We start from the raw sequence: 25885 nt of genomic DNA on the forward strand, positions 1-25885 counted from the left end.
CAGAAGAGACAAAATAGGCTTCCACGTCTGGGACGCATGGATCATGTGTCCAGACGCATTGATCGCGTCTGGGATGTATGAATCGCGTGTCCAGACGCATGAAATGACATTGTAGCCAATTTCTTCTCAGTTTTGGAGACGAAGTTGGACTCTGAAAGAAGTCTATTTGTATTATGAAACAAATGGCGGGTTGGAATGCTTCTAGAGCTCATTATAACCTCTATAAATAGAGGTCCTAAGTGCCTCATGTAATTTGCCAATTCACTTATATTCTTGTCTCTAGAACTTGAGGCAGAGAGAGATTAATAATAAAAAATCGGTTTTAACTAGCAGAGTCTTAATAAATTAGTCTTTCTAGTCTTATGTTCTTCGATTCTTCTTCTTCTCGTTCTTCGTGTTCTTTCTTCTTTATGGAAGGCTAATCTTCTCCTTCAAGGGAGGAGATGAAGCCAGTGCTTAATTGGGTGTTTGGTTCTCATTTTTTCAAAAAATTATTTTTTCTTAAAAAACATTTTTATGAAAAAGTATTTATTCTAAAAACAGTTTTTCAATAAACATGTTTGGTTGTGATTTTTCTTAAAAGCTATTTTATAAAATCAGATTTCGCACTATGTTTCTCGATATACTTTGGCATATCGTGGCATAAATCACTAAAGTCTAAAACATCCGGGGAGTTCATTTGCCTTTAGCACCCAAAGTGTTTCTTTCAAAGAAAAATAGTTTTTTAACTTGAAAAACAAGTTTTACCTAATTATCATAAAACAAGTTTTTGAGACCAAAAAGTGTTTTTTGGATGAAAAACTATATTTTTAAAATAGAAACAAAACACATTTATTTTTTCAAAAAATATTTTTTCACTAATAAACACTTTTTGGCAATAAATAAATAGGATCCAAACACCCCCTAAGGTTTAATGATTCTTCTGGTTCATGGTGTTCTTCAATCAGGTTAGTTCTTTATGTTTTTAGTTATTAGTTCCATTGCCCACACCAGGGGATGGAAGTATAGAATAGGGTTTATGTTTTGCAATATTAATATCATGCTAGTGTTCTTTACTTTTCTTCTAGTAGTATAGTTCTTTAGAGTTAGGGAAATATTCTTTGTGTTGCCTTAGAAGGGGTAGCTCAGGGAGTGGCTGCCTAGGGGAAGTATTCTTTGTGTTTGCCTTAAGTGGTGATTCATTGAATGACCACTCTATTAGAAAGTACTGCTTGATGTTGCTCTTGGTAATACATTGAATGACTACCCGAGCTTACATAAAAGGAAAGAAGATATTAATGGCATAAACATAGGAACAACCTTAAGTAGAGTTAATTGTTAATGATGTTTCGTCCAAGAGGGCATCGGTACTCGCTCGATTACCTAATTGTAGTCTACTTGTAAGAACAACCATGAAGTAGAAGGTCATAGATTAAAAGTATTGGTGGATTCTAATATCTTGAATTCCCTTTCTTATAAATTTTCAATAGTTTAGTTTAATTTAGTTTAGTTTAGTATTAGAATCTACAATCTCTACAATCATAGTTTTTAATCCCTTAAACCCCCTTTCCAGTCCTGTCCTTCACATAACATACACTTAAAAGTGGAACAATACCCTACTCATCATTTACTTATTGAGGAATAATTAGGTTTTGATACGCTTCTATTTTGTTCAACGACCATACACCATCTACATACACAAAAAGAGGCAAGGTCAACACCAAGCGAGTTTTCCTATACGTAGTGGTGTGAATCATCTAGGCAAGGAGAAAGTAGAATTCGAGCTGTGGCTTCAAATGTCAATACTGGACTATGCTCTAGCAATCCAAACCAGGAGAGTGCTCGTGTGAACTCGTGGAGTTCTCTGTTTGGTAGAATGGGCGCCCAGGAGTCTAATGTAGTTTTTAAGGCTTTCTCCCCCATAATCATTGATGGAGTAGCCCAAGTTCCTGTTGAACTAGTTGAACAAGGAATTAAGTACTGGGATGAGCACCTGGTGGGGTATTTTCTAGATAAAAGGTTGTCTTTCCTCATGGTAAAGGATGTGCTAGAGAAACGGTGGAAACTGAAAGGGTCGATTGATATTACTACTGATAAAGATATGTTTTACACGAGTTTTATGAGTTCTGAAGATATGCAAATGGTCTTGGAAAGTGGACCAGTGTTCATCACGGGTAGGGTGTTTCTTATAAAGCCATGGTCAGTGGAGGCAGATAACTTTAGAAACGAGGTGGCCACTATCCTAGTGTGGGTAAAGTTGTTGGGCGTACCAAAAGAGATGTGGACCTTTGAAGGTCTATCATATCCCGCGAGTTTGATTGGAGGGACTCCAAAGTTCATGGATGATGCGACTGCTAAATGCAAAAGATTATCCTTTGCTAGATTTTGAATTGAATTCTCTGTCAATCACAATTACAAAGAATCTATCAAGATAAAAGTGGGAGCTCGAGAAATTGTCATCCTGATAATCCGTAAAAACTCAATTAGATTTACTCTAACCTCATTCTTACGGTATCAATTATTTATTTCCTACTCTCACATATAGATTTATGCAATATATAGAGTACGGAATCGTTCCACTCCTAAACTACCAAGACATAAAGAAATCAATTAATCGACACAAGGGAACAATGGTGAGAGTAATATTTATAGAGGTGAATTTATACTACGAAACTAAATATATGAATTTAGCTTATACTAATTTAACTAAGCAATTGAATATGAATTGGATAAAATATAGAGAAGAATATGGAGAAGAGATAAGGGGGATTTGATTTCACTTAAATAAATTCATAATATGCTAGTGTAGATTATTGCAATCATAACCAATTAAGATTAATTGTGATCCCTAATTATTCATGGCAATCTCTGCAAACTAATAATTAGCATGTGAGGAAGTTCAACCCATTCTCATTGCGAATCAACTAACCTACTAGAGTGAACTCTTAAATGCAATAACTCTAAGTAACACATCAAGTCTTCATCCAAGCTTCATCAAACCCCTCTAATGGAGGTTTAGCTAGAATTCATTAGACTATCATTTCTAACACAAGAACAGTAAAAACAAGTCATTATTGAATAACTAATTAAACTTTCTTAATCTAAATTAACAATAGTCTAAGATTCAAACATGGATTACAATTGAAATTTAAACTAATTTAGAACTAAGATTATAAATACTAATTATCAATTTAAAACAACTAAATCTATGAATGAAAGATTAAATTCGAATTTAAATATTGAAATATAACTAAGTAATTTATTCTAAAATTCAAAACTTGTTCTCACAACTAATAAAATTGACAACTAACTAGATTAATCTATATAAACTAATTTAATCAATTAAAACTAATTTTATATTACAAAACTAAATTTTATGAACTAGAACTAGGTTTAGATCTAGATAGCTTAAGAGCTAAGCTTGTGTCTTTTGATATAGAAGAGCTAGATCCCCAAATTCGTGCATGGGCTGAGGAGCCACCATGTTTTGGGCCAGAAAATCGAGCCCAAAACCCAATTTGTTGAATCCAAGACTTTCAATTCTGGTTGTGTTATTATAGCGTGAGTTATCACCAACTTATACTACTCTGATCAGATCAAGGTCTACACCATTGGAAAGAGCTTTCTAAGCCGGTCATTTTGATATAAAATGGGCCCAAATCCGATGCCTGAGCCTAAAGATATAGTCTTTTGAAGTTCTGTTGACTTTTTTTCAACTTTCTAATCCGGTTTAACTTTCACTTAACAGCTTGACTTGGGCTTTTTAAGAGCTTTTTCTCCATGAAACTTGGGCTTTCTTCATAGAACTTTCATAGCAATCACTTTAGCTCATTTTAGCGCCTAATTAGTAACAAATTTACATTTATTCAACTCTGAAGCCTGAAATACTCAAAAGCACGTAATTAGTGATAAACCTATATTATTAATCACATAATTGGTCTAATAGCTTGATAAGAGCCCAAAACTGTAGTTTTAACCCCTTAATAATCATACTGTTAGACCAATTATGTGAATAATAAGTAAGAGTTAATACTGATTATGTGTTTTTATGCATTTCAAAGCTTCAAAGTCCATATATGCGTAAATGTGCCATTTTAGCGAGATAAAGGAGCAAAAGTCGAGAGAACTTCCGAATGCCATATCTTTGGACTCAGACCTCGGAATGAGGCCTACCTTATGTCAAAACGACCGGCTCGGAAAGAGATTTGCAATGGTCCAAGCCTTGACCCAATCAGAGGAGCAGAAGTGGACGAAAAGTCTGTGGAAGCCAACTGCAGCTGAAGAGGCCTTTTTTGATCGAAGATTGGGTTTTGGGCCCGATTCTTCCGCCCAAAAAACATGGCTCCAAGCCCATGCACGATTTTGGATCTGGATGTATAAAACAAAAGCTTGACTCAGTGTTAATGGCAGTCAAGAGTAGCCAGTAGTTAGAAAAATAGTAGATAGCTTATAATAGAAAGTAGCCATTAAAAATAGCTTCTAGATCTAGTTTTATTTAATTGTTTTGATTAAGTATAGTTTCAAATCTTATTCATTTTATTAGATTAAACCTTGAATCTTGTTCTTCATTTGATTAGATCAATAAAGTAGTATTCTTTATCCATTTCGATTTTTGTCATTTCCAATTCTAGATCTAATTTCAATTCACGCCCTTATTTCAATTTAGTCATTAAATTAGATTTCATTATTGTTAAATTAAGTAAATTTCAATGCTTTATATTATGTTTAGTCTTAGTCTAAATGGAAATGATTATGAATGATTCAAGGCTAAACCTCCATTAGAGGGGTTGTGAAGCCTTGATGAAAGCTTGATTCCGATTATCGTAGAGTCGTAGGTGATTTTCTATTCCACTCTAGAGACGATTAGTTCACCATGAGAATGGGTTTAATTGTTCACATGCTAGTTATGAATTGGTAGAAATGCCATGTATAATTAGGGATTAGGAATAACCAATTGTTTCATGCGAAGCGATTCAATTCGATTACTTGACGATTCGTCCGTTAGTGGATTAAGTTGAGTTAAGGTGGAATCAATCCCCTCTAACTCCTTATCATAGAATCAACGTAGCATTCCCTTAGTATTCTGATAACCGACTAGTTACATCTTGTGGGTAGTTGCATCGTAGTATAATTCCCTTCGTAAAACTCTCATAGACTTAAAAACGACTAGTTAGATTAGAAAACATCCATGCTAGAGCACTAGGAGTGGAACGAATTCGTTACTCCATTCTATTTCGATAGACTTGAGAGTAGGAAACTTTGATAATCAACCACGTAAAAGTTTAGTTCTAGTTTACTTACGTTGTGAATTCATCGTTCATTTCGTAGGTAGACTATTCATTTTTATCATATTCATTATAATTATCATATTTACTCTTATCAAATGGCGCCGCTGCCATCTTAGTTGCACTTTAGCATTGTTTTCATAATAGAATTAGTCATTTTTAAGTCCCATTTCACCCACCCACCCTTGTTTGATTCATCTTTGTGGTTGCCGCTTTCAGTTTTTGGAAAAATTCACGAGGAAATACACTAAAAGCGGCGTGCGTCCAAAGAGAGCGACCGCCGCTTAAGTCTTTGGAATTTGATCAATACACCGAGCGCCCGCTTAAAAGAGAGCTGAATATTAAGTTCCATGGAATCTCGACTTTCAATCGAGCGCCAGCCGCTCTTTAAAGCTGAAATTTCGGATTTCCACGGTTGGATTCGAACTTCGAGTTGTCAAGTTTTTCAAGTGTTCTATTCTCTTATATACAATCGAACACGCGCATTACAAGACGCTATTCATAAGCGAAGCAAGGACTTGTAATCAGGTATTCCTTTCTTCCACACCTCGTGATCTCCTCGTTAGAGGTTTATACTAGTACATCAGAATTGCTTGGAGTGTTGCATGTTTAGTTAAGCTCGACTTAGTCTTGCATGAGATTAAGGTCCGGGCGAACAAAACACCTAACGAAATACACACCAACATCAACAAACAAGTCTATCTAGTATACCACAAACTACACCTCTAGCTACTATTCCCACACACACCACGATATAATGGGGAAGAAAGAGAGACTCTCTCTCGGACTTCTACAAAGCCTTGAGCGATAGCCCCAAATCTTGCATCGTTTCTAGCGGACCCACCGGGATTTGAGAATCCCTCCAAATATTTTTTAATTTGTTACCCGCTTTTCATGGTTTAGACCATGAAAACCTTACAAAGACACGCGTAAGATTGAACAAGTCCTAACAACATTCCACCATCCTACGGTTGGTAATGAACAAATTAAATTAAGGGTATTCCCTTTCACCTTAGCCCGATAAGGCGGCCTCTTGGTTAAGCTTTGCGCCTAATTACGTGGGACTCGTGGGCTAAACTTGTTCAAATTGTTTATGGAACATTTTACCCACCCCTAAAGACGGATGAGATGCTTTCCAAGATTCATTTCTTTTCGACAAAATCCTCATGAATCATTTTCAGAGGCTTGGAATCGTTTCACCCGATCTGCTAATAGAGTGTCCACCATAACTTAGCAAAAGACACGTTAGTTGGTTGCCTTTTTCAAAGGACTTCAACATCACCATAAAGAAGTCCTTGACATAATGAATGGGGTAGTTTCTTAAGTAAAGGAGGAGCCGGAGGCTTATAAATTTTAGAGGATCAAACTAAGCTTAAATAACAACCTGGGGGGGTAGTGATGATATCCCCGCTCCGCTAGTTCTTCTTCCACGAGTTAAGGCCAAGTATGTTTGAGGTTAAATCAGATCCGAGCTTAAAACTCTAATTGAATCCCTCACTAAAAAGGTAGATGCCATTTCTGTACAACAAAAGCCAATCCCGTTATGAATGTAAATTCAAATCCATGTAGTTTTCGGTTGGAGTCCCGAAAGCATCCCGATTCCCATCGTCCTATAGCCTATGAACAGGCTTGTTCCATTAATAGTGAACCTAACGCCCTTGGAGACAAAATCCCAACTTCGGTTGGAGAAATAACCAACAAGTCACACCCCAAGGGTACAATAATCAATATGTTAGGCCAACGCAAAGCTTTTAACCAAGCTCCACCACGACAAGGGGGTGGTCGTGGTAATTTTAATAATTATAACAACCAAGTGCAACCTCGACAAGGTCAAGCACAAGGTCAAGGTAATTATAATAATTATAATGCTAATAGAGGTATCATTGGGTCAATAATAATTATCAAAATCCACCAATAAATAATTCACGGAAATAGTTCCAAGAATAACACCCGTGAACACTACACCCACCCAACCGGATCGTCTTGACACCTTCATACAAGTGAGCCAAAACTTTTTTCAAACTATGGCTCAATCTAACCAACGGCTTCTACATCAGTTAATAATTTAACCCAACGGTTGGCTCAAGATAAAGCCCAACCCAAAGGTGTGTTTCCAGGTAACGCAATACCTAATCCTAAAACAACAAACACGGCCTTTGAGGTCACCGATAATATTAGTAATGAATATGAAAATGTAGGTGAGATAAATGCCATCACCACTGCTCCGGCAGAGTGGTTGATAACAAGGTAACTATGCCTATAGTTACCCCACCAGTAGCCCCTACACCTACTATTTTACTAGATACCGCAATAGAAACTGAAGAGCCTACCACTGTAGAGGTACCAGTTACAACACAACCTAAGAAACAGAAAGCCACGGTTAAACATCCAGGTGATACCATTGCTAAATATAGACATAAACCACCGTTTCCACAAAAATTAGCCATGTTAACTAGGGATACAAATTACGAGGAGATTAGGGACGTTTTCAAGAATCTAACTATAAACCTTCCCTTCCTCGAAGCTATTAAAAAGCTACCACATCATGCTAAGTTTCTTAAGGAATTCTGTACTACTAGGCTTAAGACAAATATACCAAAAGACCTTTTTAGCGTAACAATTCCCAACCTTATCCGAAAATAATGGAATTGTTAAGTACAAGGACCACCGGTAGATCCCTATGTACAATGCACCTTAGAGATTCCTATCGACGACCGGCGTTATTAGACACGGGGGCTAGTGTTAACTTACTCCCATTTTATTTGTATAGACAAATAGGTCTAGACAAAGCCGCAACCCACTAAAATGACGTTGCAATTAGTCGATCGGGTCTATTAAGTATCCTAAGGGGTGTAGTCGAAAATGTGTTGGTAAAAGTCGCAGGATTTACTATCCTGGCTGATTTTGTAGTCCTCGATACAGAAGTCGCTAACGACTCTGTCCCGATTATTTTAGGGCGTCCTTTCCTGGCAACTGCCAATGCGCTCATTAATTGCCGTGATGGTTCAATGTCCATGTCTTTTGGCCATCTTGCTGTTGAAGTCAATGTTTTTAAAACAAGGACACAGTTACCCGATTCGTCTATGGATGGAGAGGTTAGCATGATCGAGAGCTTTGCTCGAGATTATTTCAACAACACGTTCCCCGATAGTCATATGCCCAAAATTCTTTCCTTTGGAAAGTCAGACTCCAACATTTGCATTCCTACACTAGTCAATACACATATTAGTGATGGAGGACGGGATAGATGACTTTCTCAAAGATGTAGAGGACTACCATAGTAATGTGGATATGACCAATCTTGATGAGGAATTTGATGAGTTTCTTCGAGTAGGTGACAATTCACCCTATCAAGAACTAACTTGCACAACATCCACCTCGATTCCCCTCCTTCCACCCTTTCAAAGGAATCTCGAGTTTGCACTCGATCCTTTTGTTTCTCCTGTGCTTCATAATTTTTTAAATCCTCCTAGCAAACGGATACTTCAGAAGGACAAACTACTTGACACCTTCATTTTCAAAATTGAGACAGTCCCTACACACACAATGAATGAGTTCAGTGCTAAAACCACATCCTCATTGTGTACAGGCTGTCTTTCTAAAACTTATCCATATCCACCATATTCTCCACACCCATTCACTTTTCCACACTTATTTACTAGAACACCCACTCATTCAAAAATTAAAAAGAAGGTGCATGATAGGTTACACAATAGGGTAATCCGACTTCCCTTTCATATCACTAGGTTGAGTCATAGGGAATCTTGGTGTTTCATTGTGTTTGGATATGTTTTCTGTGATATTTATTTATGGAATGATCCACAACTATTTCGGTTGTTGATATATGATCAACTGCATGTTCATACATATGTTTTAAATAAAGTCTTGAGTATCTGACTATAAACGACTCAAATTTCTGTGTTGGTGCATTTCCTTTCATTCCAATATATTGGTGAGTGCACCATTAAGGTAACCGGGCCCTCCCTATGGAGTGTGTGGCTGTAAAGTACGGATCCTAAGTCCACGGTTCACATAGTTCACGTTTTTCCACTCTTGCATGTTTTTCTCGGATTTTTTGAGTCATGTTTCTCTATGGTGTGAATTATGTCTTTATTGCTTATTGTTTTTCCTTCTAAAAATAAAATAAAAAATAAAAATAAAAATAAACATAGTAATCTAGGAAGTCTCGAATCGACTTTAAAAGACCATCGCTAAAACAAATTTTCTAAGCTTCCGTTGTAAAAAATTTGTTTGGGGTGGGGTGTTCGTGTTCGCATACTAAAATGTTTTATGTCCCATTAGAGTTGCTTAGGCCGTTTTATTGTATTACGATTCGGATTGACATAATCTATTAATTTAGATTTCATTCGTCAAGATAACTTACGCCATGCACGCATTTCAAGGCGTTTTCCACTATCACGTATGTCATCTGAAGTCGGAATAGAGTGTTTTATGGATCATTGATAGGAAATTCTCTCCTGATCATTTCCATATCTCATTCGCAAAAATCGGACCGGTAACGAAGCGGGAATTTTGATTTGAAATTCGCAAAAAAAATCGAAAAAATCAAAAATTTCGATTTTGGGCTTGGGCCCAACCCGCGCCCATGGAGAGCGCGCTCGCGCTCTTACCTTCTCACGAACAGTTCATCGCGTTCTTCATCTTCCACCGCCATTAACGCCAAGCTTAAAGCTTAAACCTAAAAAAAAAAAAATCAAATAAAAAGAAAACTAAAAACAACCCACGCCAAAAATCAAATCCCAACCCCAATCGACTTCAAACACCAATCAAAACAAACTCCACCAATTTAACCCAAGAAAAACCACCGAAAAAATAATAAAAATTGGTGCTGCCGCCACCACACCGCCACCACCATCGTTCCTTCCAGTCGGTCAAGTTAAACAACCACTACCACACCCTCTACAAACCCCAAACCGTGATTCAAACTTCAAATGGCTCAACAACGAATCATACCGAGCAAGTTTTCATTGCCGACCATTTCGCTACCGTTTTACGGTGACGAATGGCTAGTAGAGACTGGAATAGTCTTCGGTACTTCGACCGAAGACTTCTACCATGAAGACTTGGTCCGACGGTTCTACAACACCGAGGAGTTGGAAGGGAGTAGGATTTTTGTGTTGGTGAAGAAGAAGAGAGAGGAGTTGACTCACGGATCGTTGGTGAGATTCTAGGCATTCGCCTAGAATCCATCGAGGCCACCTTACAGAGCCCCAGGTTTGACGGGTAGAGCCGTTGATGGCGTTACTTTCATCAATGGGAGTTACAATCCAAACTCCCATTGTGTTCGCCAGGCATCCCTCAGGACCAACCAACTGGCTACAGCTCAGTGGATTGGTCGGAATGTCCTAGGCAAGGACAAGGTCAGTGACATCGGTCTGACCTGCCTCCACGTCCTATGGGTACTCGAGGAGCGTAAGTATGATTTCTGCATCCCGGAGTTTTTCTTGAACATTATAGGGGGTTCGAAGGTCTTTGGCACCTCTCCCTCGTGCTTATTACTAAGATCATGTTGAAGATGAAAGCAACTCCCCGTGATCCGAGAGGATTTACATTACCCCGCACCGTAACCCGCGTATCTATAGGGGAGTGTGTCCAACAAGTTTGGAGGAGGGCTGAGGATAGAGAGGAAGAAGAAGAGGATGGTGGAGCTGGGGACAGCAGGATGATTCGAGGAGGATGAGGAGGATGGGACTTGCTTTGATACGGATGCCTTCCGAGGTGTTGTCGATCGCCGGCGCATGGCTATGCTTCATAGGGGCATCGTTCACTCAACACTCTCTGCAGACCTCCGGACTCGACAGCGACCATTCATCACAACTTCGAGATCCGCACCCGAGGGAGGATGAGAGATGGGAGCAGGTGAGGGCTGAGATGGAAGATGCGCCAGTTTAGAGTGGATATGCTAAGACGCTTCCCACCTCATACAGACTCTTCTGCCTCTCGAGGACACATTTACGAGACATGGAGCCGTCGCCGACGGGCGACGACAAGCATTGGACCTTCGGAGCCCGTGAGCCACCACTAGAGATGCGCCCCCAGCCCACCACTGGCGCAGGTGTTTAGAGAGGATGAGGAGTGATAGTCGTAGTTATTTTGTTTTATAAGTTGTTGTTTTATTTATTTTTGTTGTTTTATTGTAATGTAATTTTTATTCTCGTAATTTGAATTTTGTAAGTGAAAGGACCTCCGAATGAAAATTATAATATAAAGGGTTATTTTCGGTATGTGTGCTTGTTTCATATTGATCCCACCTTCCCAACTTGTTTGGGGGTGGTTTTATCATTTCAATTTGTATTTTTATAAAACCCTAGTGTTAGAATTTATCATGGAGTAAGGTGAAAATATGGAGTTTAGGCCTATCTATGATTGAGAATCATTGTAGGATGAAATCTAGATTAAATAGGTACATTCAATCATAAAATCCAAATAAGAGATAATGGGTTTGAATCGAATCCAAGATGTGAGTTGTTTCCGTTTTGAAGTTTGGAAATTTTAGGATTTCGAAACCTGCCGTAATTAGTTTTTGGCAACTTTCCGATCCATTCTAGCAACTTTAAACCTATATAAACTTGATACAATCTACCCTCACAACTCACACTACACCTAAACCCCATCACTCACCCTTCACACCCTTGATTCCCACGTTTCGTCTCCATTTTCACAAAATCGCAACTTCGAGCGCAGCGCCTAGTTCTAGTTGGGCGCTTCAGCCTACACATACATCTAGAAAAATTAAAATTTCCAGAGCGCCCAAGACAAGTCAAGCGCCGACCCGCTAAGTTTCTTGGAATTCTAAAATACAAAGAGCTGGCGCCACCGACTTCTCCGGACCAGAAAAATTCCAGTTTTTCGCACGTTGTGCCCGGTCGTTTTGCAACTATTCCAGAACGTAGTTTTGAGATGACATCTCCCATAATAATACCGAACAGTCCTTCAAAGATTTGTTCCAAAGCACTACTTACGGTGCTTGGTTTTCGAGGTGATCACATACGTTGGTCGGGAACCTCTTATGGTAAGACCGGGTGAACTTTATTCTCCAAAGACTTGCATCTTATTTTTATAATAACTGCATTTTCTTTGAGAGACCGGATGGAGAACAAGTGTTCTCCATCACCATTGACGATGAACCAATGGAAATTACCAGGTTCTTGCTAGCATTTGTTCTTGGACTTGCTATGCCCACTGAGATACAAGACCCATGGTGCTATTGGGTCGATAATATGCATGTCTATACTTATGAGTCTTTGCACGAGGCTTATGGGGCAGGCATTTTCCTCAGTGATTGAGGACCAAGGGGACTATAACGCTGCCCCTTGGTAGCCCCGGTCCATGAACATAGGAACCTGTTATGTTTTGGATTATGCTAAACATTTTAGGGAATGGCGTTTTTCTTACGCGGAATGGCGCCACTTGCAGTGTTTTCCTTGCTTTAGCCAATGGACGCCGGTTCTATGACCTTCCCAGGACTTTGATGTCTAGTTTAGCACGAGCCCATACCATGAGGCATAAGTACCTTCTTATGCCTGTTCTAATTTCACGTATTATGCTATGTTTCTTTCCCATTTTTTTTGTACACGTTTCACGGATTGGATTAAGGTAGACACGCGGCGACCCACCAATAGTATTATTCGATCTTTCCCGCAATGACTTGGCATGGGTGGCGGATACAACCTCACCAAAGTTGCACCCTACACCCCATCGGACCAAGTAGCACTTAATAGGTTAGCAACCATAAATGATAAATGGCGTGAAGCCTGGCAAATTATCATAGCATGGCAGGACGCGAAGGAACCTCACTTCTTTATAGAAGTAGAGGATTACGAAGATGACGAATAACAACGGGAGTGGAGGTAAGTTTTAGTTACATTAGTGTCCGCTTATGTCCCAAGCAATTTAATTATGTTAACCCCATAATGGGTGGAACTCTTATAGAGTTGCGTCAGTTTTTATTTCCTATATTAGTACGTTCTAACCTTGTTTTGCAGATGTTTCTAAATTTCACGCGTTTCAATGGTATTTTTCCTACCCTCTTTATTTACAATGCTTTGAGGACAAAGCATGCTTTTTGTTTGGGGGCATAGAAACACGTGTAATTAAGACACCTGCTAGGATATAAATATATAATATGCATTTGTTTTCTAGTTAAAAATTTCAAAAAAATTTAAAAATATAAACAAATAAGTATGCTATACACTTAGGAATATTGGTATTGTTTCTTTCTCCATGCTTTTAACAATCTAGAAGTCTCACATAGTCATTTTGCATCGAATAATTGTTAGAAACTTAGGTTAATACGTAGGTAATAATCTTTGCATCTATCTATAAATATATTACATGAGTATCTATGATTGTTAGCAAGAAGTTTTTCAAATCTAGGCTAGAGTACTTATTCTACAAATCCTGTGAGAATATAGCCTAAAGCCTTATATGAATTAAAACATTTGAGAAATGACACAAGGGAGAAGTAAAACGGATAGAGAAATCACACGCCCACTTGCTTGATCACTAAACCATATCCTAAGTGAGAATTTAGGTCTCTTTGGATCGATATAGCCGAAATTCAAACCTATGAATTATTTCCGCTAGTCGCCACTCGAGCCTTTTCTTTAAGCCTTCCATACACCACAATTCCTTTACCCTTACAAAACAAAAAAAAAAACAAAAAAAAAAAAGAGAATAAATCAACCTACCCAATTTAGAATAAGTCCGAGAATAGAATGAGTGAAAAAAGAAGAAGAGAAAACCGTGTAAACAAAAATTGTTAGTTGCTTCAGAAAATAAAGAAAAGAAGTTTCCATCCAAAGAAAAGAAAAATAGAAATAAAATAAAAACTCAAAAAAAAAAAAGAATAGAAAAAGGGAGTCAAAAGCCAAAGAAAAGAAAAAGAAAAAAATATGGCTAAGGATGGAAACAAAGTGTAGAAGCAAAAAGTAAATAACAAGGTTTTCTCTAGTTACATAATATGAAGACTCTATTATCTCAGACTTGTCCTTTAGAATATCCATTTCCTTCCTTCTTAAACCATCTCCTAATCCCCGTGAACACCTAATAAAGACCTCTAGCTCAATTAGGAATAGGTTAGTGTGATAGTAAGTGGCAGATGTGTTTGATCGACCCGGCTTCCTTTGTTGTCATTGAGATTGTAAGGTAAAGTGTGCCCCACGCATTAATCGGAGTAGCTTAAACTTGAGTGGAAAAATCGAGTGTTGTTTCTTGACTATTATTGTGAGAACCTACTTAAGGACGCTTATTCCGAAGTTCTTTAAACAAACCCGCTAAACATTTGATAGTACTACTCATTGTATATATGTTTATTGTAGATGATTGATTATTATGCATATATTAACTTAGGGTTTTGACTGGTTATTCTTATGTAATTGCTAGAGAGATGTATAGATAGTTGAGCATGAATAAGGAAACAATAGTTTTATTTTCTTAGTCGTCAGAGTATAGATGAAGTTTGTGAGTACCTTCCTTTGGAAAACTCTCACGAGGCTATAACTCGTCCACTAGGGAATTCCTAGTGGTTTAAGGCCTTGTTGCATATGGTCAATGCAATCGCACTCAATAAACGAGAGTAGTTAGAACTCCATTTTTGGTCACTTATTCTAATTTCTCATCTTTGCTTGAGGACAAGCAAAATCTTTGTTTGGGGTGGTTTGATAAGAGCCCAAACTGTAGTTTTAACCCCTTAATAATCATCTTGTTAGACCAATTATGTGAATAATAAGTAAGAGTTAATATCGATTACGTGTTTTTATGCATTTCAGGCTTCAAAGTCCATTATGTGCAGAAATGTGCCATTTTAGCGAGATAAAGGAGCAAAAGTCAGCAGAACTTCCGAATGCCATATCTTTGGACTCAGACCTCGGAATGAGGCCTACCTTATGTCAAAACGACCGTCTCGGAAAGAGCTTTGCAATGGTCCAAGCCTTGACCCAATCAGAGGAGCAGAAGTGGACGAAAAGTCTGTGGAAGCCAACTGCAGCTGAAGAGGCCTTTTTGGACTGAAAGAATTGGGTTTTGGGCCGGATTTCTGGCCCAAAACATGGCTCCAAGCCCATGCACGATTTTTGGATCTGGATGTGTATAAAAACAAAAGCTTGACTCAGTGTTAATGGCAGTCAAGAGCAGTAGTTAGAAAATAGTAGATAGCTTAGAATAGAAAGTAGCCATTAAAATAGCTTCTAGATCTAGTTTTATTTAATTGTTTTGATTAAGTATAGTTTCAAATCTTATTCATTTTATTAGATTAAACCTTGAATCTTGTTCTTCATTTGATTAGATCAATAAAGTAGTATTCTTTATCCATTTCGATTTTTGTCATTTCCAATTCTAGATCTAATTTCAATTCGTCCTTATTTCAATTTAGTCATTAAATTAGATTTCATTATTGTTAAATTAAGTAAATTTCAATGCTTTATATTATGTTTAGTCTTAGTCTAAATGGAAATGATTATGAATGATTCAAGGCTAAACCTCCATTAGAGGGGGTTGTGAAGCCTTGATGAAAGCTTGATTCGATTATCGTAGAGTCGCAGTATTTTCTATTCCACTCTCTAGAGGCGATTAGTTCACCATGAGAATGGGTTTAATTGTTCACATGCTAGTTATGAATTGGTAGAAATGCCATGTATAATTAGGGATTAGGAATAACCAATTGTTCTGCAAGAAGCGATTCGATTCGGATTTGACGATTCGTCGTTAGTGGATTAAGTTGAGTTAAGGTGGAATCAATCCCCTCTAACTCCTTATCATAGAATCAACGTAGCATTCCTTAGTATTACGATAACCCGACTAGTTGCATCTTGTGGGTAGTTGCATCGTAGTATAATTCCCTTCGTAAAACTCTCATAGACTTAAAAACGACTAGTTAGATTAGAAAACATCCATGCTAGAGCACTAGGAGTGGAACGAATTCGTTACTCCATTCTATTTCGATAGACTTGAGAGTAGGAAACTTTGATAATCAACCACGTAAAAGTTTAGTTCTAGTTTACTTACGTTGTGAATTCATCGTTCATTTCGTAGGTAGACTATTCATTTTTATCATATTCATTATAATTATCATATTTACTCTTATCATAGCTATATTGTTAAGGGGTTAAAACTAAGTTTTGGGCTCTTATCACATCCCTCTAGAGTACCCATGGAAGCCTATATCCTGTGAAAAATGTAACTGTTTTGGGCATGTCACAAATCAGTGTGGAGTAAGGACCATGAGGGTGTGGACACGAAGGCAAATTAGGCAAACTAATGGTACAAGAGCTAGTAGAGAAGAGCCTACACAGAGGGTCACAGCTGGCACAGTTACTGGGCTACAAAATGGGAACACCAGTGAACAGGGGGCTGTAGAAAGAGTATTACCAATTGTCAGTGTAGTTGATTCACACGAGCATCAAGCAGTTAGTGCTGGGACATGTAGTGAACTCGAGGTATCGAGGTCAAGTAGGAGTGAGCAATCACAGCGAGCATCGGAGGAACAGGATCATGAAGGGGTAGGTAACCATGGAGGTACTAGCATACAACTTGTATCACCTGGAAGAGTCGAATGCTCCTTCCAAGAGAATATTACAAACCTAGAGGAACAAGCACTTGTTGTAGTGCAAACTCCCCCTCTCCCTCTTTGCAGAACTGAACATCCGGCAGCTAGTGAGTTTATAGCTGCGAGAAATATCTTTGAGGAGTTGGCTGACATGGAAGATGATGACTTATCAGATGCAGAACCTGAGTTATTCAGTGACAGCCAGCCCACGCCGAATCTGCTGAGTAGGACTATCGAAAGTTCATCAGTCCAAACTAGAGCACAAAAGAAAATGAACACTGAACAACAAACAACCTCTGGGAAAAGTGGTAGGGGCAGGGCAAAAGGTCGTGGTAAACAACAAGGTCACTAAACAGTTTTTTGTTTCCAATGATAAGAGTGTGTAGTTGGAATGTAAGGGGGTTAAATGATACCACTAAAGCGATGAATTTGAATAGGTTCCTTACGGATAACAGGATCAGTTGTATGGGTCTTTTGGAAACGAAGGTAAAGATGGAGAAGTATATAAATATTGCCGGTCTGGTTTGCCCATCTTGGGCACTCGTACATAATTACTCGAGTGATGAACATGGAAGAGTATGGCTTACATGGGATACTAGTATTTTGAATGTACAGAGAGAAGTGGAAGGAGCACAATTCATCCCTCGCAAGGTCACCGATTCTGACATGGGTTGTTTCTCCTTAACATTATATCTATCGCGAAAGTAACAAGAGTCAAGATAGGCTTCTTTTGTGGGAAGAGTTGAAGGCGATAAGTGTGGGTATCCAAGGACCTTGGTGTGTCATGGGAGACTTTAATAATGTTCTCTTTGCCTTTGAGAGGGAAGGCCATAGAACTGTTCACCCGAGGGAAACTCTGCCTTTTGCAAACTGCCTAAATGTAGCAGGTCTGTTTGATCATGCAGCTTCTGGTAGCTTTTATACATGGAATAATGGTGGCGATAGCAGCAGGAAGTGGTCAAAGATCGATAGATGTCCGATTAATTCTACTTGGACTTCTATTCCTTTAGCAACAAAGGTTGAGTTTCTCACTCAGGGTTTTTCTGATCATTGTCTTGTGGTTATGACCATTTTGGCGGTAGATAGAAGGCATCCTCCTTTTCGATTATGTAATGTCTGGACTTTGCACCAGAATTTTGTGCCTACTGTTAAAATAAGTTGGGATATAGCTGATCATGGGAGCCCTTTGATAATCGTAAAATGAATAATTCTACTAATGAATAAAGCGATGGAACTCTAAACGAAGTAAAACTAAAACTGCTTTGTTACTAGATTTATCAAAGATATTTTTACTCTAAATCCTATTGAGATATAGGGGAGTAAATGATTTGTTCCACTCCTAGTTCTTTAGTATGCGATGGTTTCGTGTCAACTAATCAGCCCAAAGTCTAATGAGAGATTTGCGAGGGGAATTCTATATTACGAGGTGAATTCAATTAACAAGTTACGAATAACGAAATGATAGAATGCTAAGGGTTTGAATCTAGATAAAGAATTAAAGGGAATTGAATCCACCTTAACTAGACTTAATCAACTAACAAAGACTCGTCGTGATCCAAATTGAATGCTTCGCATATCAAAATAGTAATTCTAATCCCTAATTATACATGGCATCTTTACCAATCAATAACTAGCATGTGAGGTCATCCACCCATTCTCATGGCGAATCAACGACCTTCTAGAGTGGAATAAACTCTCACGACAATTTCTAAGTTAACAAGGATCAAGCTTCATCAAGGCTTCTTCAACCCCCTCTAATGAAGGTTTAGCCTTGAGTCATACTACTATCATTTCCCATTGAATTAAAACTAGACATCATATAAAACTTCTATCTTATGCAATTTTACTAAACAATAATTGAAATCTCAGGTAATAAATAGGAAATGAATAACAAGTAATAAAGGAATTTAGATCTAAACAATTGTAAATGACAAAAATCAAAATGAATAAGAATCTACTATTTTATTTATCTAATCAAGCAATAACAATATTTTCAAGGTTTAATCTAAAACAAGGAATGAAATGAAACTAAACTTAATTAAAAACAATTAAAACTAGATCTAGAATTATCTATATTTTAGATCTAATTAGCTACCACTTACAAAGAGCTAAACTTTTGTTTTTATATGCTTCAGATCCAAAAATCGTGTATGGGCTTGGAGCCATGTTTTGGGCCGGAAAATCGGGCCCAAAAGCCAATTCTTTCAGTCCGAAAAGGGACTTCAGCTGGATTTGGCTTCAACAGACTTTTCATCCACTTTTGGTACTCTGATTTGGCCAAGGCTTAGACCATTAGAAAGATCTTTCTGATCCGGTCGTTTTGGCATAAGGTAGGCCCAATTCCGAGGTCTGAGTCCAAAGATATGGTCTTCGGAAGTTCTGTCGACTTGTGCACTGTTTCTGCCCGTGTTGACTTTTCAGCTTTTGAGCGGGCTTTACGAAGGCTTTGTCTCCTTAAATCTTGGCCTTTATCACAGAACTTCTTAGCAACCAATCCTTGTTCCTTTATCTCGCCAAAGTAGCACATTTCTGCACATAATTGACTTTACTGCCTGAAATACATAAAAACACGTAATCAGTGTTAACTCTTATTTATTACTCACATAATTGGTCTAAAAGTATGATTGTTAAGGGGTTAAAACTACAGTTTTGGGCCCTTATCAAACCACCCCAAAACAACATTTTGCTTGTCCTCAAGCAAATATGAGAAATTAGAATAAGTGACCAAAAATGGAGTTCTAACTAATCTCGTTTCGTTGAGTGCGATTGCATTGACCATATGCAACAAGGCCTTAAACCACTAGGAATTCCCTAGTGGACGAGTTATAACCTCGTGAGAGTTTTCCAATGAAGGTACTCACAAACTTCATCTATACTACAACGACTAAGAAATAAAACTATTGTTTCCTTATTCATGCTCTAAATTAACTATACATCTCACTAGCAATGAATATAGAATAATCAAGTCGAAACCTAAGCTAATATATGCATAAAATCGATCAATCTTCTACAATAAACATATATACAATGAGTAATACTATTAAATATAATAGCAGGTCCGTTTCTGAAAACTCGGAATAGCGTCCTTAAGTAGGTCCTCACATAAATGTCAAGACAAAAACCACTCGATTTTTCCGCTCAAGTTTCGCTACTCGATTAATGCGGTGGGCACTTTACCTTACAACTCAATGACACACAAGGAAGCCGGAGTTGATCAAACACATCTACCACTTACTATCACACTAACCTATTCCTAATTGAGCTAGAGGTCTTTATTAGGTGTTGCGGGGTTTAGGAGATGGTTTAATAAGGAAGGAAATGGATATTCAAAAAGACCAAGTCTGAGATAATAGAGTCTTCGTATTATGTAACTAGAGAAAACCTTGTTATTCACTTTTGCTTCTACACTTTGTTTCCATCCTTAGCCATATTTTTCTTTTTCTTTGGCTTTTGACTCCTTTGATTCTATTTTTGGAGTTCTAACTCTTTATTTTCTTTTATTTGTTTCTTATTTTATTTTATTTTATTTTATTTTATTATTATTTTTTTTTCATTTGGATGGAAACTTTCTTTTCTTTATTTTCTGAAGCAACGAACTAATTTTTGTTTGCACAGGTTTTTCTCTTCTTCTTTCTTCACTCATCCTATTCTCAGACTTATTCTAACTTGGGTTGGTTGATTTTTTTTATTTTTTATTTTTTATTTTTTATTTTTTATTTTTATTTTTTTTATTTTGTTTTGTTTTCGTAACAGGGTAAAGGAATTTGCGGTTTATGAAAGGCTAAGGAAAGGCTCAGAGGGGCGACTAGCGGAAAATAATTTCATAAGGGTTGAATTTCTGGCTATATCGATCCAAAGAGGGCCTAAATTCTCGCTTAGGATATGGTATAGTGATCAAGCAAGTGGACGTGTGATTTCTCTATCCGGATTTTACTTCTCCCTTGTGTCATTTCTCAAATGTTTATTTCATATAAGGCTTTTAGGCTATATTCTTACAGGATTTGTAGAATAAGTACTCTAGCCTAGATTTCAGAAACTTACTGCTAACAATCATAGATACTCATGTAATATATTTATAGATAGATGCAAAGATTATTACCTACATATTAACCTAAGTTTCTAAAAATTATTCTAATGCAAAAGCTACATTGAGACTTCTAGATTATTAAGAGCATAGAAAGAAAACAATACCAATATTCCTAAGTGTATAACATAAACTTATTTATTTATATTTTTGAATTTTTGAAATTTTAACTAGAAAACAAATGCATATTATACATATCTATATCCTAACAGATGCCTTAATTACACGTGTTTCTATGCACCCCCCAAACAAGAAGCATGCTTTGTCCTCAAAGTATTCTAAATAAAGAGGGTAGGAAAAATACCATTGAAGCGCGTGAAATTTAGGAACATCTGCAAAACAAAGTTATAACATACTAATATAGAAAATAAAAACTTACGCAACTCTATAGGAGTTCCACCCGTTATGGGGTAGTAAGAAATTACTTGCTTGGGACATAAACAGACACTAACTGGAAATAAAAACTTACCTGCACTCCCGCTTACTCGTCATTCTCTTCTCTTTCAAAGGGGCGAGGTTCTTTCGCATCCTGCCATGCCATAACAACTTACCACGCCTTCCGTTGTGTATCATCAACCATTGCTAATCTCTCGAGTGTTACTTGGTTTGATGGGGTGTAAGGGGCAGCCAAATGAGGTTGCACCTGCCATCCCGGCCAAGTCATGGCTCGGAATGATCTGACTACGCGATTGGTGGGTCTCATGATTTCAACCTTTTTCCAATCCGCGGAACCGGGTACAGAATGCGGTAAGCAAATCACAAGATAATGTGGCAAACCAAAACAGGTATAAGAAGATACTTATGCCTCATGGTATGGGCTCTTTTTAGAGTAGCCACTAAAACTCGGGGAATGTCATATCAGTGACGTCCCTCAGCTAAAGCAAGGAAAACGTCACCCGGTACCGGTACTATTGATGAAGTAAACCGCCGTTCCCTAAAATATTCATCATAATGAATAACATGGTTGTACCTACGTTGAGAGATAGGCTACCAAGGGCTATGCTATATCGCCCTTGGTCCATGACACGAAATACCCCTCCTCCATAATACTCATGGAAATATGCATATTCATAGAGGTATGAGTTATCGGTCATATACCCCCACGTGAACATAGGTCGGGCAAGGGCAATCCGAAACCAAAGCTACTAAATACTTCATGAATTCTATAGTCGTGTCATTAATTGCAAGGGAAAATTTTTGTTCTCCTTCTTGGTTACAATAGAATGTAATATGATTATAGAAAAATTCAGTTAGTTGAGGTGAAAAGAATCGTCATCTCTCACCGTAAGATGCCGCCATCCTAAGCGCACGATCCGGCCGTGGAACGATGCTCCATAGGTATCGGTTCCCATCAAGTCTTGAACGATCGCTTCGGGAATGACTATAGGAGATGTCATCTCAAAACTACTCTCTAGAATAGCTGCGACGATCCTGGAACAACTCACCCAAAATCAAAAATTTCGCGTCTACGGAAATCAGGGTGCAGGTGCGCTCAGATGGGGTGCAGGTTGCGCTCCTAAGAATTGGACTTCCAGGCACTTGGGCGCAGGTGCGCTCTGATGGTTTTCGAGTTATAGTACTCTAAGCGCAGGTGCGCTTGTGTTGGGCGCAGGTGCGCTTTGACTAGAATTTGTGGCGCAGGTGCGCTCTGACTAGAATTTGTGGTAGTACTTAAGGCGCAAGTGGCACTCGACAGGATGGCAGGTGCGCTCCAAGTTGCTGAACCACGGAATGTGAGAAGGAAAAGAAGGGAAAACGTGGGAGTGTAGGGTGATGGTTGAATGTGGGAGATGTGAGTTTTGTGTGGAGAATGAATGAAGTTTATATAGGGTTTGGGTTCCTAAACCGATTCGGCAAGTTGCCAAAAATTTTTAAGGCAATTGTCGGAAACAACAAGTTTCCAAACTGAAAACGGAAACAACCCATATTCTGGATTCTATTCTAAATGTAATATATCTTATGCTGAATCTAGAATAGTAACTTCTAAATTCTCATAAATTTTATGTTGCCATCACATATAATCATAGATATGCCGATATCGGCCAAATTGTCAACCCTCACTCCAAAACAATTTTACAAAAGATGAGCATATAACGAATTGTGCTAGGGTGAAATAATACCACCCCCAAATGATTCGGGAAGGTGGGATTGATGATAAAAACACGCACAATTTGAACATAACCAAAATTATATTAAAAAAATGTAATTCAAACAACATCAAACCCAAATTCTAATTTAATTACTGAACTAATATCCGAACTAATAAAACCATAAAATAAATAAAAACAAAATAAAATAAAACACAACATTCTTCGAAACACCTAGCCACGTGATGAAGCTGGACCCGGAGATGGAGATTGGTCTTGGAGTGATGAATTGCCTGCGCCATCTGTTCTTCGGCAACGACGCTCATGCCTCTCAGACTCATCTGAAATAGAACTCTCCAAGGGTGGCATGCGTCGTAGCATCTCTATTCGGAACAAGCGCTCTGCTTCCATCTCAGTCGTGAGTACTGCATACTGGGCTTGGTGACGTTGGTGGATAGTCTCCATGTTAGACAAGATATCTTCCTGACCCCTTTCGAGCATTTCAACTCTCGTCGAAGGTTCGCTTTGTTTATTCGAACTACAACTGTCTATCTCGGATATCTTCACAAATACCATAAACACAACGCAAGCCAGTTTGCAGCACTTGCATACGTTCTAAATTAGAACTATAACTATCTAATGCATCTTCATCCAGACATGTCATATCTTCCATTTCATCCTCCAACTCAACTACATTTCCTTCAGACAACGGCCAAGTCTCTTGGATGCAGTCCAGTATAAATACTTGTATTAGAATGCAATTTGATCTTAATAGGAGCAGATTTTGCAACAAACTTAAAAAGAAACATGATCTTAGTGATCAATTTGGAAGGGCGCAATAATGCTCATTCCCCTCCTCTAATCACATTTAAAATTAACTCGAGGATGCAGAAATTATACTTATTCGCTTGCAAAATCCAGAGAACGTGCGGACATTGCGTAGACCGATGTCGGTGACTTTTTTTTTCTTTCCTGAGGACGTTCCTACCAATCCACTGAGCTACAGTCAGTTGGTTGGTTCTCAGACTTGACTGGCGGACGCAATGAGAACTCGGATTGTATTCACCGCCCACGATAGTATCTTTCATCAAAGCAGGAACTCCAGTATACTAGGATTCCTGAATGGTAGTTTCTAGGTTGCTTTCAGGCGTAACGCCTAACAGCTAACCAACAACTGCCGTTAGCTTCCCCCTCCTCGTTCCTGCTACCTTAATGAAAATCCTATCCCCCTCCAATTCTCGCTTCTTATAAAATTGTTCTACCAAATCGTAGTGATAGAACTCCTCAGTCGAGTACCACAGTCCATTCCAATCCCTCGTAATCATCTCCGCCGCGTAGAATGGCGCAAAACGGTCGGGCCTAAATGCTTGTTCCGGCAAAATTCTTCGTCGTAGCGCCATTGAAGTTTTTGAAACAAACAATGGTTTTGTAGATGGTGGAGGAGGCGAGTTTGATGAAAAACAAACTAAAAACAATGGTGGTGGTGATGGTGGGTACGGTGGCAGGTTGGAAGCTTGAATTGGCGGTTGTTTTCGGTGGTGTGGGAAATTTGTTTGAGAGAACTCGGGCTGGTGGTTAACAATGGGCGTGGTGTAGATAGGTGTGTTTTTTTTTTTTGGTTGTTAGGTTTTCCTTTAAACTTTGTTAACTGGCCGGATGGAAAAGGAAACACGACTGTTTGCGTTTTGGGAAGGAAGGAGACGCATGTGCCACGCACGTGCGTGCGGTTTGGGCCCAAGCCCAAATCAAATTCCGAACTTTTTCGATATTTCGGGCAATTTCAAATTCAATTTGCCACTTCGTTACTGGTCTGATTTTGGCGAATGAGTTATGAAAATTATCAGTAGAGAATTTCCAATCCAATGATCCATAAAACACTCAATTCTAACCATGGGTGACGTATAAGGTGGAAAAACACCTCGAAGTGCGTGTGTGACGTAAGTTATGCGAACGAAGGAAATCTAAGTTATAGATAACGTCAACTCGAATGAACTATGACTAACGGGCCTAAGCAACACAAATGGAAAGTTCGAGCAATCTGGATAGAAAGACCGACTGCCCACCCCCAAACAAATTTTTAAACACAAAATTTTTTTTAAACGTGGATCGTTTAAAGTCAGATTCCTAAGACTTGTTGGATTGCTATTTCTATGATTTTAGATTTTTTTTTTTCTTTTTTAATTTTTATAATAGTTTATTATAAGAAAAATGAAAAACAATAAATACATAATTCACCTCATAGAGAAACATGACTCAAAAACCGAGAAAACATGCAAAAGTGGAAAACGTGAATTATGTGAAACGTGGACTTAGAATCCGGTACTTACAGCCACACACTCCATAGGGAGGGCCCGGTTACCTGAATGGTGCACTTACCACTATATGGAAGTGAAAGGAAGTACACCAAATGACAAAGGTTAGTCCTCATAGACAGGGTCCAGTAAAAGGACTTCCTTTACATTAGGGGACATAAGCTCGTGAAAATGTTTTAACCGTTGGCCATTGACTTGAAAGGTACTGTTGTCCTTGGGATTTACCAAGGTGATTGCCCCGTAAGGGGTGACTTCAGTAACCAGAAAAGGACCAGACCAACGGGTTTTTAGTTTCCCTGGGAAAATATGTAGACGGGAGTTGTAAAGCAAGACCTTTTGACCAACCACAAACTCTTTGCGCAAGATTTGCTTATCATGAACACGTTTCATGTTAGCTTTATAATCCTTCGCGAGATCGTAAGAATCGCTACGGATTTCTTCAAGCTCATTCAATTGCAACTTCGTTTGACACCTCATCAATATTGAAGTTAAGGCTTTTTATAGCCCACAGAGCACGGTGCTCTAATTCAACGGGCAGATGACAAGGTTTCCCAAATACAAGTCTAAAAGGA

This window comes from Coptis chinensis, chromosome 5 (genome assembly GCF_015680905.1).
Source record: "Coptis chinensis isolate HL-2020 chromosome 5, ASM1568090v1, whole genome shotgun sequence".
Classification (NCBI taxonomy): domain Eukaryota; kingdom Viridiplantae; phylum Streptophyta; class Magnoliopsida; order Ranunculales; family Ranunculaceae; genus Coptis; species Coptis chinensis.